Genomic DNA, 12,473 nt, shown 5'->3' on the forward strand with positions numbered 1-12,473 from the left:
TTCTCTTCTGTCATTAGGCCTTCTCTTTTCTTTTGTACCTTTTACTCTCTTAGTGAGCTTTTTTTTTATACCTCTTTATCACTCAAGGGGTCTTCTATTTTTTTTTAGCCTCTTTTTGTTCACTCATTGGACCTTTTCTTTTTTTAGGCCTCTTTTATTTCTTTTTCTTTTTGTGCTTTTATTCATTCCATTGAATTTTTGGTTTTAAACTAGTCTTCATATACCTCTTTAGGTGTCAACGAGATAAGAGTGTGATTTCACCCGTTGAAGCTAAAGGCGTAGCGGTTCTTAAAACCGTCATGAGTAACTTGTCGGTCATATTACCATGTTGATCCTAATAAGATGTGACTAGCATGCATAGGTACGACATCACAAAGAACTTGATCATGATACCTTCCTATTTTGAAAGTTATCATTACCTGCTTGTTTACTCGAATGTCTCCACACTTATTTAGCCACTATAGCTTGTATAGGTTGGGGTTCTTGGTACAAGCTAATCCCAACTTCTCAACAAATGTTGTACAGGCTACGTTGGTGTAACTATCTCCATTGATGATCATGTTACATACTTTTCCACCCACAAAACACTATATATGGAATATGTTCTTTCTCTGATCATCTTCTTCCTTTATTTGGATGTTAAGGGCTCTTCTTATAACCAGGGACTCTCCTTGAGCCACATATTTATTCTCCTCATTCTCATCCTCTAGTGATGACATGCTATTATTTTCAGAGTCACTATCGACCTCGCCATTGTCTCTTAACAGCATCACCCTTTGATTCGGGCATTGGGAAGTAATGTGCCTAGATCCGAAACACCTGAAACATTTTGATAGTGCTGTATTTCTTAGATGAGATAGGTGTTTTACCTTTATAGTCAGGTGTGGCTAACTTTTCCTTCTTGACCTCAACTTCTTTCATTTCCTCTTTCTTTGGCCATCTTGAGTTAAAGGTAGGAGTGGTATGGAATGTCTTTAATTGTCTCTCAATCTTCATGGCCATGTGGACTATGTCCTCTACCTCCACATAATGTTATAATTCCACATGTTAATGATGTCTCTATTGAGACATTCGAGGAATCTCACAATGGTTGTTTCAGGATCTTCTTCTATATTGGCTTTGATCATAGTTGTCTCCATCTCTTTGTGGTAATCCTCAACGGACATAGACCTCCGCTTTAAATGTTGTAACTTTTGATGCATTTCTCTATAGTAGTAAGAGGGTACGAACCTTTTTTACATGATTGCTTTCATCTCTCTCTAGGAGGAAATCGGTTGTTCTCCATTACATCATCTAATAAGGAGTAGTTGATCCCTCCACATTAAGGCGTAGTTAGTTAACTCTACCGCTACTAGTTTGATCTTTTTTTCTTCGTGGTAGTTATGACAATCAAAGTCTAGTTCTACATTTTTCTCCCACTCCAAGTATGCTTCAGCATCATTCCTACTCTTAAAATATGGTACTCTCATATTTTTTTGGAGCTAATATTACTATACCTCCTTTCTTCTCTCCTCTCCACCTTAGCTTCCTCCTCATCATTACAGGACCAGTCTCATTGTCATGGTGTTGAGTCCTAAGCCGTCTGGTGTTTGAGGTCCGGTGCCTTGCTTCACTTCGGCCACCACTTAGATTATCCACTTTTTTACTGAGTTGTGTCAATTTTACTTGCATAGCCTCCAAAAAAATTCTTATGTCGACAGGGGCTTTGGTGTTCGCTTGACATCTTTAGAAAAGAGTTCCTCCAGAAAACGTTAGTAATCACAAATAAGGATTCCTCACTAGTTCCCTCGTGTTTTAGTCACTTGGCCTTTACCCTCTGATATTCTTACACACTCTTGCCTTTTACCTTTCTATCTCCCACTATTAAGCTGAGTATCGGATAGATCATCTTGAATCAAAGTATTCTCAAGTATTGTTTTAAGACACTATAAGGAGTCCTATATAACAAATACTGCACTAATACTAAAAGTAAGAGTGTAACACATAAAGGAAGAAGTAGTGTTATTATCAATTACGTTAAGCTCTAACATGCAATTTAGATACTTAGATGTATCAGGGAACTAAAGCTTAGAACAATAAAAGAAACTGAGAGTAGAAAAAAAAATTAACGGTTTATAGAAGATGTAAAGATTTGGTATTGCCCCAAAGAGAAATCCAAAAGACATTCCTACCAATCTATTCCCGATGTACATTGCATTCGATAAAAAAAAGTAGCCTTTAATGAACTATATAAGTGTGGATGCACGTGGTTTTAAAAAAAATTATAGAATAAAAGAGGCTTTTGCCTTATGAAGAGGTGGTTCTTGCACTGTTTCAAAGAAGGATGGTTGAGTACCAAAAAGATAAGTACTTTTCGGATGGGATTTCTTTCCTTTGTTTCCTTTCTCTTTTCTTTTCATGTTTTTTCTTTTCTTTTTTCTTTCTCTTCTTTTTTTTTGCATAGGAAACAAAATTGCAAGAAAAGTAGATTAAAAGAAATTAGTACTCGACAATGATTTTATCAAGCCAAGAAAGCGTCAACTGACATAATGTCTAGTTTATGTCAATGTATGAGATAATCTTTCTTTTTAATAGATGAATAAAATAAATAAATAAATAGTGCAACAATTTAAAAGTATAAAAATAAAAGATAATAAGTTTAGATGGAGTTAAAGCTTTGATACCAAATGATATAAAACCCAAGATCAATCAAAGTGATTAGAAACTCACACAATTTCATTCGAGGTACCAAAAGAATTTGATTCTATAAAAACTTTCTCTACTTAACCCTCTATTAAGAATGATAGGAACTAAAATCACTGAAAAATAGAGAATTAAAAGAAGAATGTAAAAACACTATAAGGAATTACCTTGATAAGTAGATCCACTATTTGCTCAACAAGAAAGATAAAGATACTTCTCTTGAATAAGACTCACAATATTATTGATCTTAATCTTGAATGCTTACAATGAAGACTTGATGGCTTATTTATAGGGTAAGCCATGTGAATAAAAAGGTAATAAAAATCTGCTAAATAAAATTACAATTACATAGGAAATTAATTAAAAATAAAGTCTAAATTCTTAACTAGATACAATTACAGAGGAAATTAATTAAAATTAAAGTATAAATTTTTAATTATGATAGATATGGTCTTCCCCATTTTCTTGGCTGATTGCTTCATTTTCTTACCCATTTCCATCATGTAGTTGAAGAAAGTTGATAAGACCATTATGCCATTGGATTATTTAGTTGGGTAACTTATTTTCTTGGGCTTTTTTAGTGGATCCAAACCCATCTTTCTCATTAATTTAAACTTGGATGAAGAGTTGCAAAGCTTATTATAATCCTTTGGTCTGGCTCCTTGTTATGGGCTCACTTGGTATGATAATATCTCTTCCATGTGGCCCAAGATGATCCTTGCTCACATCACTAGGGATATGTTAACTTCCCTAAAGAGCATCATACTTTTCTTTATCTTTTAAAAGACCTCCTCTCCATACAGTTTTTTAAATCTTTATATTGACTTTAATAATATAGTTCACTAAAAGTTCAGCTTCAGTTTATCTACAAATCTCCTCCATATGAGTATTTTTTAAGTCTTATATCATAGGGTTGACTTTCTCTCTCTGTTGAGGAGTCTTAATTGTCACAGGAGTTCTTATTATTATCACCATTGATTTTCTTTAATATATATAGAAAATAAAGAACATATTAATAAACTATCTTTATAAGTGAATTAACTAATAATTAATTCATATAAAGTAGCTATTATAATAAATTAATCAACTAATATTTAATTTATTCAAATATGATACAATTAATTAACTAATAATTAGTATATTTATAGTGATAATTATAATAAATTAATTAACTAATAACTAATTTATTCATGTATGATAAATTAATTAACTAAAAAAATTAATTTATATAAAAGGACTTGTTTTATATATAGTTCAGAGATTTTCTTTTATCAAGTTACACTATCTTACTTAAAATGGGCTTGATGGAGTGGTCATCAGGCACATTTGCAAGTCATGTAGGCTTTGCTCGTACAGCTTCGATTGCCGTCACTCACTATAATTTTGCTTTCGATTTTGTTTCTTTTTGTTTTTTATTTGTTTGTTTTGCTTTACTTTGAACAGTGACCTAAAATTTGTCTAGTTTAGTCGGTAGAGTGCAAAGTTCCATATGCTCTCGGGTTCGAGTCCCATTGTGGGTGTATCTCTCTAATTTGTTATTATTTGAAATAAAAAAAAAAAACAAATTAGTGTAAAAAGACTTAAATATCTTCATCTACAACCTCTATACAGGAAAAAAATGTAGAATCTTCCATTACCAGAACTCTTTTGCTTTAAACAAGATGAACTTTAAAAATACACAATTCTCTCATTTTTTTGTACAAAAATTACGAATAATATATCGAATTAAAGTTTTTGGTCTTTACTTTTATTTAAGACCATATTGCACATATTTAAGCAATACAACATAAAATTATTTTATTACAAAAGTAAAAGATGAATTTTACACAAAAGTTCAAAAAAAATACAAATTAGAACAAAATTAAAGATACAATTAACCAAAATGCTTTGATACCGATGTTAGAAACTCATAAAATTAATATATAATTCACAAGTTAATTCTATAACTATTTTTCTAAGATCATTTTGCATAGTCTCACATACAATCACATTAATGTATAACGAACTGTATGTAAATTTTTACAGCATAAATATCTCTTATAAAAATCTAAATTTTAGAAGAAAAACTAACCGAAAATCTCTTCTTCTTCTCCTTCATAGAAGCAAAACTTTTTGTTGTGAGAGAGAGATACAAAGAGAGAGAGTGTGTGTGTGTGTGTATTTGTTTTTTTTACTGTACATTGTATCCCCTATTTTCTTCTATTTTTTTTTCATTTTACAGAATATTGAAAAAATGTAACTTCCACTGGATGTGGTAACTACCCATAATTTTAATTTTAAATTTGAATAAGTGGGTTATCCTAATCGGGTCATGTCCCATCATGGGTGACCCACCCAATTAAATTTAATATGAGTTGTTAATAATAATAAAATATAGATACGTAGATATAATAATGAAAATCATTTGCTAGCTTAAATAATTAAAACTTTTATTTGACCATTTTAAAAAATAAAAGTTTTGTACATGAGGTTATTATTGTTACAATTATTAACACCAGTATTGGCATGGATCATATATATGGTAATGTTGTAAGAAATAACTCACATCTAATGTTAATAAATCATTTTCATTATGAATCCATAATAGAATTTCTCATTAGAAAATGTCATTCACCATAAATTGAGAAATTATTAAACTCTATATATCAATCGTTGGTAAATTCTTGAATAATATATACCGACCTTTAAAAAACTTGTCATATCTTAAAGGCAATCTATACTATAATGAGCTCAAAAATGGTAAAACAAGTATACTAAAACTAACATAACAATCATATTTATAAATGATACTAAGGTTGATTTTATTATCATAACATGTCAATGACTCAAATATTTAAAACATCATACATAATAAAGGAAAGTGATAATAATTATGAATTCCATTTCATTTGGCAAGAGTACTCAATAATAAAATAAGCTTAAATGATAGTCAAAATGGTTCATAAATTAATAAATTAAACTCTCATTGACCATGTGCATAAAAGACCTTAAGATATCTATGTGAACAACATGTTTTTTGGACATAATAGATCTTAATCCTTTGGTAAGAGGATCAACTAGCATCAAGCCTATGTCAGTATGCTCAAAAACTATGTTTTATTATTTTCTCAAATCCTTGACTGTTAAGTATTTGATCTTTATGTACTTGAAACCATTAAACTGTCTATTGTTCTTTGTAAAGAATAAAGAAGAAGTGTTATCACAAAAGACCTTAATAGGTCTAGAAATAGAATCAATAATCATAATCCCTATAAGGAAGCTCCATAAAATTCAATTAACTTAAAAAACATAATAAAAGTAGCTACAAAAGTTTGTTTACAGCTTTTCTAAGATATGGCTCCTCCAACTAACATACCTTGGACTTGAAATCATCAATACAACACACAAAGTCAAATCAAAATATCCAATCACTTTAAAATGCTCAATCTTCTTATAAACAAGCATATAATCTAGGGTTCTCCTTAAGTATCTCATTATTTCCTTAGTTGCAGCTCGACGATCAGGATCAGAATTAAACAAATACCTTTCTATGCCATCAATAACAAAAGCAATATTTGGCCTTGTACATACAATATATATTAGACTATCAATCAAACTAGCATAAGTTTAGTTCTTCATGAACTCCTCAAGTTCACTTCTAAGAAATTCCTCTTTATTAAACTTTACACATTTGACAGTAGGTACATCCTTATGTTTGCAATTTGAAGGCTTAAATCTCTTAAGAACCTTTTTAAAATAAGACATCTAAGAAAAGTCCAAGTAAACATAGCTTGTCAAGTATAATCTCAATCCCAACTATAAAAGAAGCCTAACAAATATTTTTCATATAAAAGGTGGTAAAGAAATAATGTTTAGTTTCATAAATTAAAACAAGATCATCGATTACAAGTAAAATGTCATATATATATATATAGAGAACAAAAAAATGGACTTACTCTATTGATCTTCATATAAACATATTAAACTATCTTATATCTAGTGAAATTTAGAGACATTATCACTTCCTCAAACTACACATTTAACTAATAGAGATAGGCATAGAATTACAAAGAGAAATTTCTAGTTTTAGTATCTAAATCTTATTGTAATACTATATATGGTATTCAATAAATGATGCTTATTTTTAGGTGAACTCAAGAATGTTCTTTATGCTAGTGATTCCATATACACTTTTTCTCTAAGTAGGAATTCACTTTTTATGAATTGACTATAATAACCTTTTTTAAATTAGATTCTTAATCTTGTCTTTAAATTCTTTACACCATTATTCTACCCTCAAGCACCATTATAAGCATAATATATTGGTATGCCAAATTTTTTATGCTTGGTCTTCAACTATTATGACCATTTCTTAAAGCTATCACCCATAATCTCTAATAAAAATTGAGGGATGTGGTTTAAATGTTGTATAACACATTGGCTTATTAGGTGTCTGTGGACTCATTCTCTCTTATAAGAAATTTTTTATCTTTACTCATTTTGATCTTTTTTGTTTTTAAGGTTAGGTTCCTTATTTTTCCTCTAGTTTTTACATAAGTTATCATTATCTATCTATGAGGGCATTATCCCTTCTATATTCATGTACTTATGGGATTTGGAAAATATGTTTACTGAATTCAAAAAAGAATATTTAAATAGTGAGAAACATATTTTAATGCTTATATATTCCATTAGGTATGGAAACAATTTCAAATTCGCTCATCAAACTTGATAATAGTTGTCAATTTTACCATGAAACAAGTAACATACCCCTGTATAGACTTACTCCTTTTATCAGTTAAAAGGCTAACATGTAACTTTCTTAACTTTCCACTAAAAAGAACATCTTTAGCTTCAAGTTGCTAGTTAACCATGTTGGGAATTGATCAACTAGTTCTTTAAAATCTTCAATGCTGCCTAAGTTGAGCATTTAAACTTTTTTCCCTCTTCTTAAGCGGTAAAGGGAGAACCTATGGCACAACATAGCATCTATCACCTTATTAAACTTTATCATGTACTCATGGTGGCTTCAACTGTCGATAATGTCTTTCGTGCCATCCTTGTGATTAAGCTTGATGAAGTATAATGTTAACATATATGATTTCTTTTAAAATACCCTATCTGAAAGGGTGCCCTCTTAAGTAGTTGAAATAGTAGTAGTAATCTTGCTTAGATATTTCTCTTTAAACATCTCCATATGAGCTCTCATGTTGGTATGAATGTTCTTAATCTCTCTTATTGAGCTTCCCTTATCTTAATAGTGCAGTCGATGTAACACAAGGTCTCTTCTTAGTGCTAATCCATGCCTTTTAGGTGATGCCATACATTGCCCTTTTAAAGTTTTTTATTTTTATCTTATTGATTCACCACCTCAGTCTTTTCAATGCCTTGGTCATGAAATGACATTTTCATTGCCCTTTTGTCCTTGAATGTTAAGGTTACTTATCCTCTCATTTATGTTTGTAAGCCATTGCTCATTTAAGGACATCATTTGTCTCTTTATCTTATTCACTCAATACTGCATAGCCTTAACACATTAATTTTTTTACATATACTCCCTATTTAGTATCTTGTATTCTTCTTTAGGGACCGTATGATATTTCTTCACCTAACATGATACTAGTCTCTCTTGGTACTGACACGAGAGTCTGATGTGAGCATGGATCACCTTGGGTCACTTGTAAGAGACATCATCATGCCAAGTAAGACCATAAAAGGAATTAGACCCAAGGATTACAACAAGCTCTCCAACTTTTCATCCAAGCTTGGATTAATAAGGAAGATGGATTAGATCCACTAAATAAGCCCAAGGAAATAAGCTACCCAACCAATTGACCCAATGACATAATGGTCTCACCAACTTGCTTCAAGCACACGATGGAAAGTGGCAAGAAAGGAAGCAATTACCAAGAAAAAGGGAAAGAACACACCTACCATAGTTAGGAATTCAGACTTTAATTTTAATTAATTTCCTATGCAGTTGCACCTAGTTATGAATTTAAACTTTAATTTTAATTAATTTCTTATGTAATTGCACTTAGGTAGGTATTTAAACTTTAATTTTAATTAATTTCTTATATAATTACAATTTTAAATTAAGAGATTTTTATTACATTTTCATTCTCATGACTTACCCTATAAATAAGTCATCAAGTCTTCATTGTAAATTTTTAAGATTAAAATCAATAATATCGTGAGCCTTATTCAAGAGAAGTTTCTCCATCTTTCTTGTTGAATAAGGAGTTGATCTACTTATTAAGGTAATTCCTTGTGGCGTTCTTCCATTCTTCTTTTTAATCCTTTGTTTTTCAGTGATTTTAGTTCCTATCATTTTTTATAAAAAGTTAAGTAGGGAAGGTTTTCATAGAATCAAATTCATTTGGTGCCTTAAATGAAATTATGTGAGTTCCTGATCACGTTGATTAATTTTGGATTCCACATCATTCGGTATGCAATCTTCGATTCCATTTAAACCTATTATCTTTTACTTTTGCACTTTAAATTTTTTTTGCACCATTTCTTTTTCTCATCTATTCAAAAAGAAAAAAGAGAAAGTGTACATCTCACACATCAATCCAAGCAAGAAGCAATAACTTATAGTTCTCTTCGTCTGTCGTCCCTGTTAAGCATCAATCTTAACACTAGTTATTTACTTTCCTTACAGTTTACATTTTTTACATCATTAAAAAAATGATAAAATAAGAGAAAATAAGAGAAATAAAGGAAACTACGGAAAGAAATCCTGATCAAATAACCTAATAATAGGAATAGTACTTACCTTTTGGTGCTCAACTATTCTTCTTACTACATTGTAAGAACTAAAACTCTTCAAAGGAAAAAATATATATATATAATCTTTATTTTACAATCAACGTGCATTCATACTTATACATATCATCGAGTGCCAAGGCTTCATCTTTACTTTAGAGCACAACATAAGACAGGTCTAGATTTGATAGGAACATCTTTAGGATTTTCCCTATGGGTAATACCAAATCCCTACATATTCTATAACTGTCTTTTTTTATAATCTCAGTTTCTTTTATTACTTTAAACTTTAGTTCTATAACATATCTAAGTATCTAATTCACACCTTAGTGCTTAACATTATAACATAACAAACTCTCTCTTCATCCGTGTGTTAAAGCTCTTGTTTCTAGTATTTGTTTCATAAGACTCCTTACAGTGTCTTGAACAATACTTGAAAGTATTTTGATTTAAAAGGGTCTATCTAACACTCAACTTGAGGACAGAAGATAAAGTGATAAAAGGCAAGAGTGGGTGAGATTATCAAAGGATAAAAGCCAAGTGTGTGCAATTCGAGAGAATTAATGAGCAAAGTTTTCTTTGTTTACTAATCCTTTTGCATGAAATCTTCTAAAATGTTCAGTGAGCCTCAAAGCCCCACCGATATAAGGCTTATTATAGAGGTTATGCAGGTAGAATTGGCACAATTTAGTCATAAAATAGATAACTTGAGTAGTGGTCGAAGTGAAGCAAGACAGGGGACCCCTAATACAAGACGGCCTAGAACTCAGCATCGTGAAAATGAGACTGGGTCCTATAAAAATGAAGAAGAATTTTGGGTATAAATGAGAGAAGATAAGAGGGATGGCAACATCAACTTCATAAAGATGAGAATACCATTTTTCAAAGGAATGAATGATGCTGAAACATACTTGGAGTAAGAGAGGAAGGTTGAACTGGTCTTTGATTACCATAATTTTCATGAAGAGAAGAAGATCAAACTAACAGTGGTAGAGTTCATTGATTATGCCTTAGTGTGGTGGAATCAACTACTTCTCACTAAGCAACGTAACGGAGAATGATTTATCTCTTCCTGAAGAGAGATGAAGGCAATTATGTGCAAAAAGTTTGTACCCTCTTACTGTTATAGAGAAATGCATCAAAAGTTATAGCACTTAACAGATGGATCTATATCCATGGAGGACTACCATAAGGAGATGGAGATGGCCATGATAAGGGCCAATATTGAAGTGGATCTCGAGGAAACTATGGCAAGAATTCTAGGGAGTCTCAACAAAAACATCACCAACATTATAGAACTGCAACACTATATAGAGGTGGAAGGCATAGTCCACATGGCCATGAAGATTGAGAGATAACTTAAGAGTAAAGGTAAGAGGATTTTTCATACCACTCTTACCTTTAACTTAAGGTGGCCAAAGAAAGAGGAGAAGAAAGTAGTTGAGGCAAAAAAAAAAAAGATAATATGGCCATACCCGACTATAAAAGTAAGACACCTATCTCATCTTAGAAATATAGCACTATCAAATGTTTCAGGTCTTTATATTTTGGGCACATCATTTCCCAATACTCAAATAAAAGGGTTACATATTTAAGAGACGATGGCGAGATCGACAGTGACTCTGAAAGTGATAGTATGTCATCACTAGAAGTTATGGATGAGGAACATGAGTACACAACTCAAGGAGAGCCCTCAATATCTAGGTAAAGGAGGAGGATGATCAGAGAGAGAATATATTCTATACAAGGTGTCTCGTGGGTAGAAAGATATGCAGTATAATCATCGATGGAGGGAGCTGCACTAACGTAGCCAACACAACACTCGTTGAAAAATTAGGGTTGACTTATACCAAGCATACTAACCTGTATAAGCTATAGTGGATGAATGAGTGTGGAGATATCAGAGTAAACAAGCAGATAATGATAACTTTCACTATAGGAAGGTATCAGGATCAAGTTAATTATGATGTCGTACTTATGGATACTAGTCGCACTCTCTTAGGTCAACCGTAACAATACGATAGACGAATTACTCATGACGGTCTCAAGTACTGCTAGACCTTTAGTTTCAATGGGAGAAATCACACTCTCATCCCGTTGCCACATGGTGTGCAAAAACTAGCTGAAAATTAAGAGGTCCATGGAAGGAATGTCAAAACCACACAAACAAAGAGAAAAGGAAAAAAAAATAAAAGAGGCCAAAAAGAAAAAAAAAGCCCACTAAGTGAACAAAACAGAGGCCCAAAAGAAAATAAAAGGCCCAATGAGTGATAAAGAGACCAAAAAAAATGAAGGTCCAATGAGAGAGCAAAAGTCCCAAAAGAAAATAGGAGGCCTAGTGAGAGAAGAGAGATGATGGAAAAAAGAGTGTTTACTTGTGAGGGAAAGAGAGTTGAGAAAAGCATATTATGAGAAACAAAGTCTAGTTATATTTCAGCACAAAGAGGCTTATTTGAATTTAACTTACCTTAACCCCCTATTTGCCTAGTATTCTATTATCTCTTTTATAGAAATTCAATGACATATCTCCAGAGGAGATATGCTCCCCGAGTTCTGTTTTTTCAGTTTATCTTGTTTTTTAGGGAATCTTTTCCATGGGTTGAGCGAGAGTCGAGGTGGGGAAGATCAGTTTTTCCTTCATCCCAGAATGCATATAAAATAGCATCTACAGTTAGTTGATTTTCTATGCCCGGATGATCCGGAACTCTTATTGCTTCGTCTGGTTGTACTGGAACTCTTGTTTTCTCGCTTGACCTGCACCTGCTAACCGAAAATTGAGTTTAGTTAGCTCAAAAGTCAAATGAATCCCCTTTCACATAATCGTTAGGGTCTTAAACATAATCATTCGAACGTGCCGAAAATCTAGAATTGACTTTGATCCACTTACCCGAGTTGCCCTAAACCACTTACTGAAATGAAATGAACCGCTCGCCTACTGACCTGCTTAGCTGTCGAAAGCAGAAGTTGAAAGCTCTAAGCTACTTCAAAACTAGTCACAGCTGTACCCCCGTAAAGAGATTCTTTCTACAATTCCCCAGAGCTGG

This window comes from Carica papaya, chromosome 3 (genome assembly GCF_054855325.1).
Source record: "Carica papaya isolate Zhongbai chromosome 3, ASM5485532v1, whole genome shotgun sequence".
In the NCBI taxonomy this organism is placed as follows: domain Eukaryota; kingdom Viridiplantae; phylum Streptophyta; class Magnoliopsida; order Brassicales; family Caricaceae; genus Carica; species Carica papaya.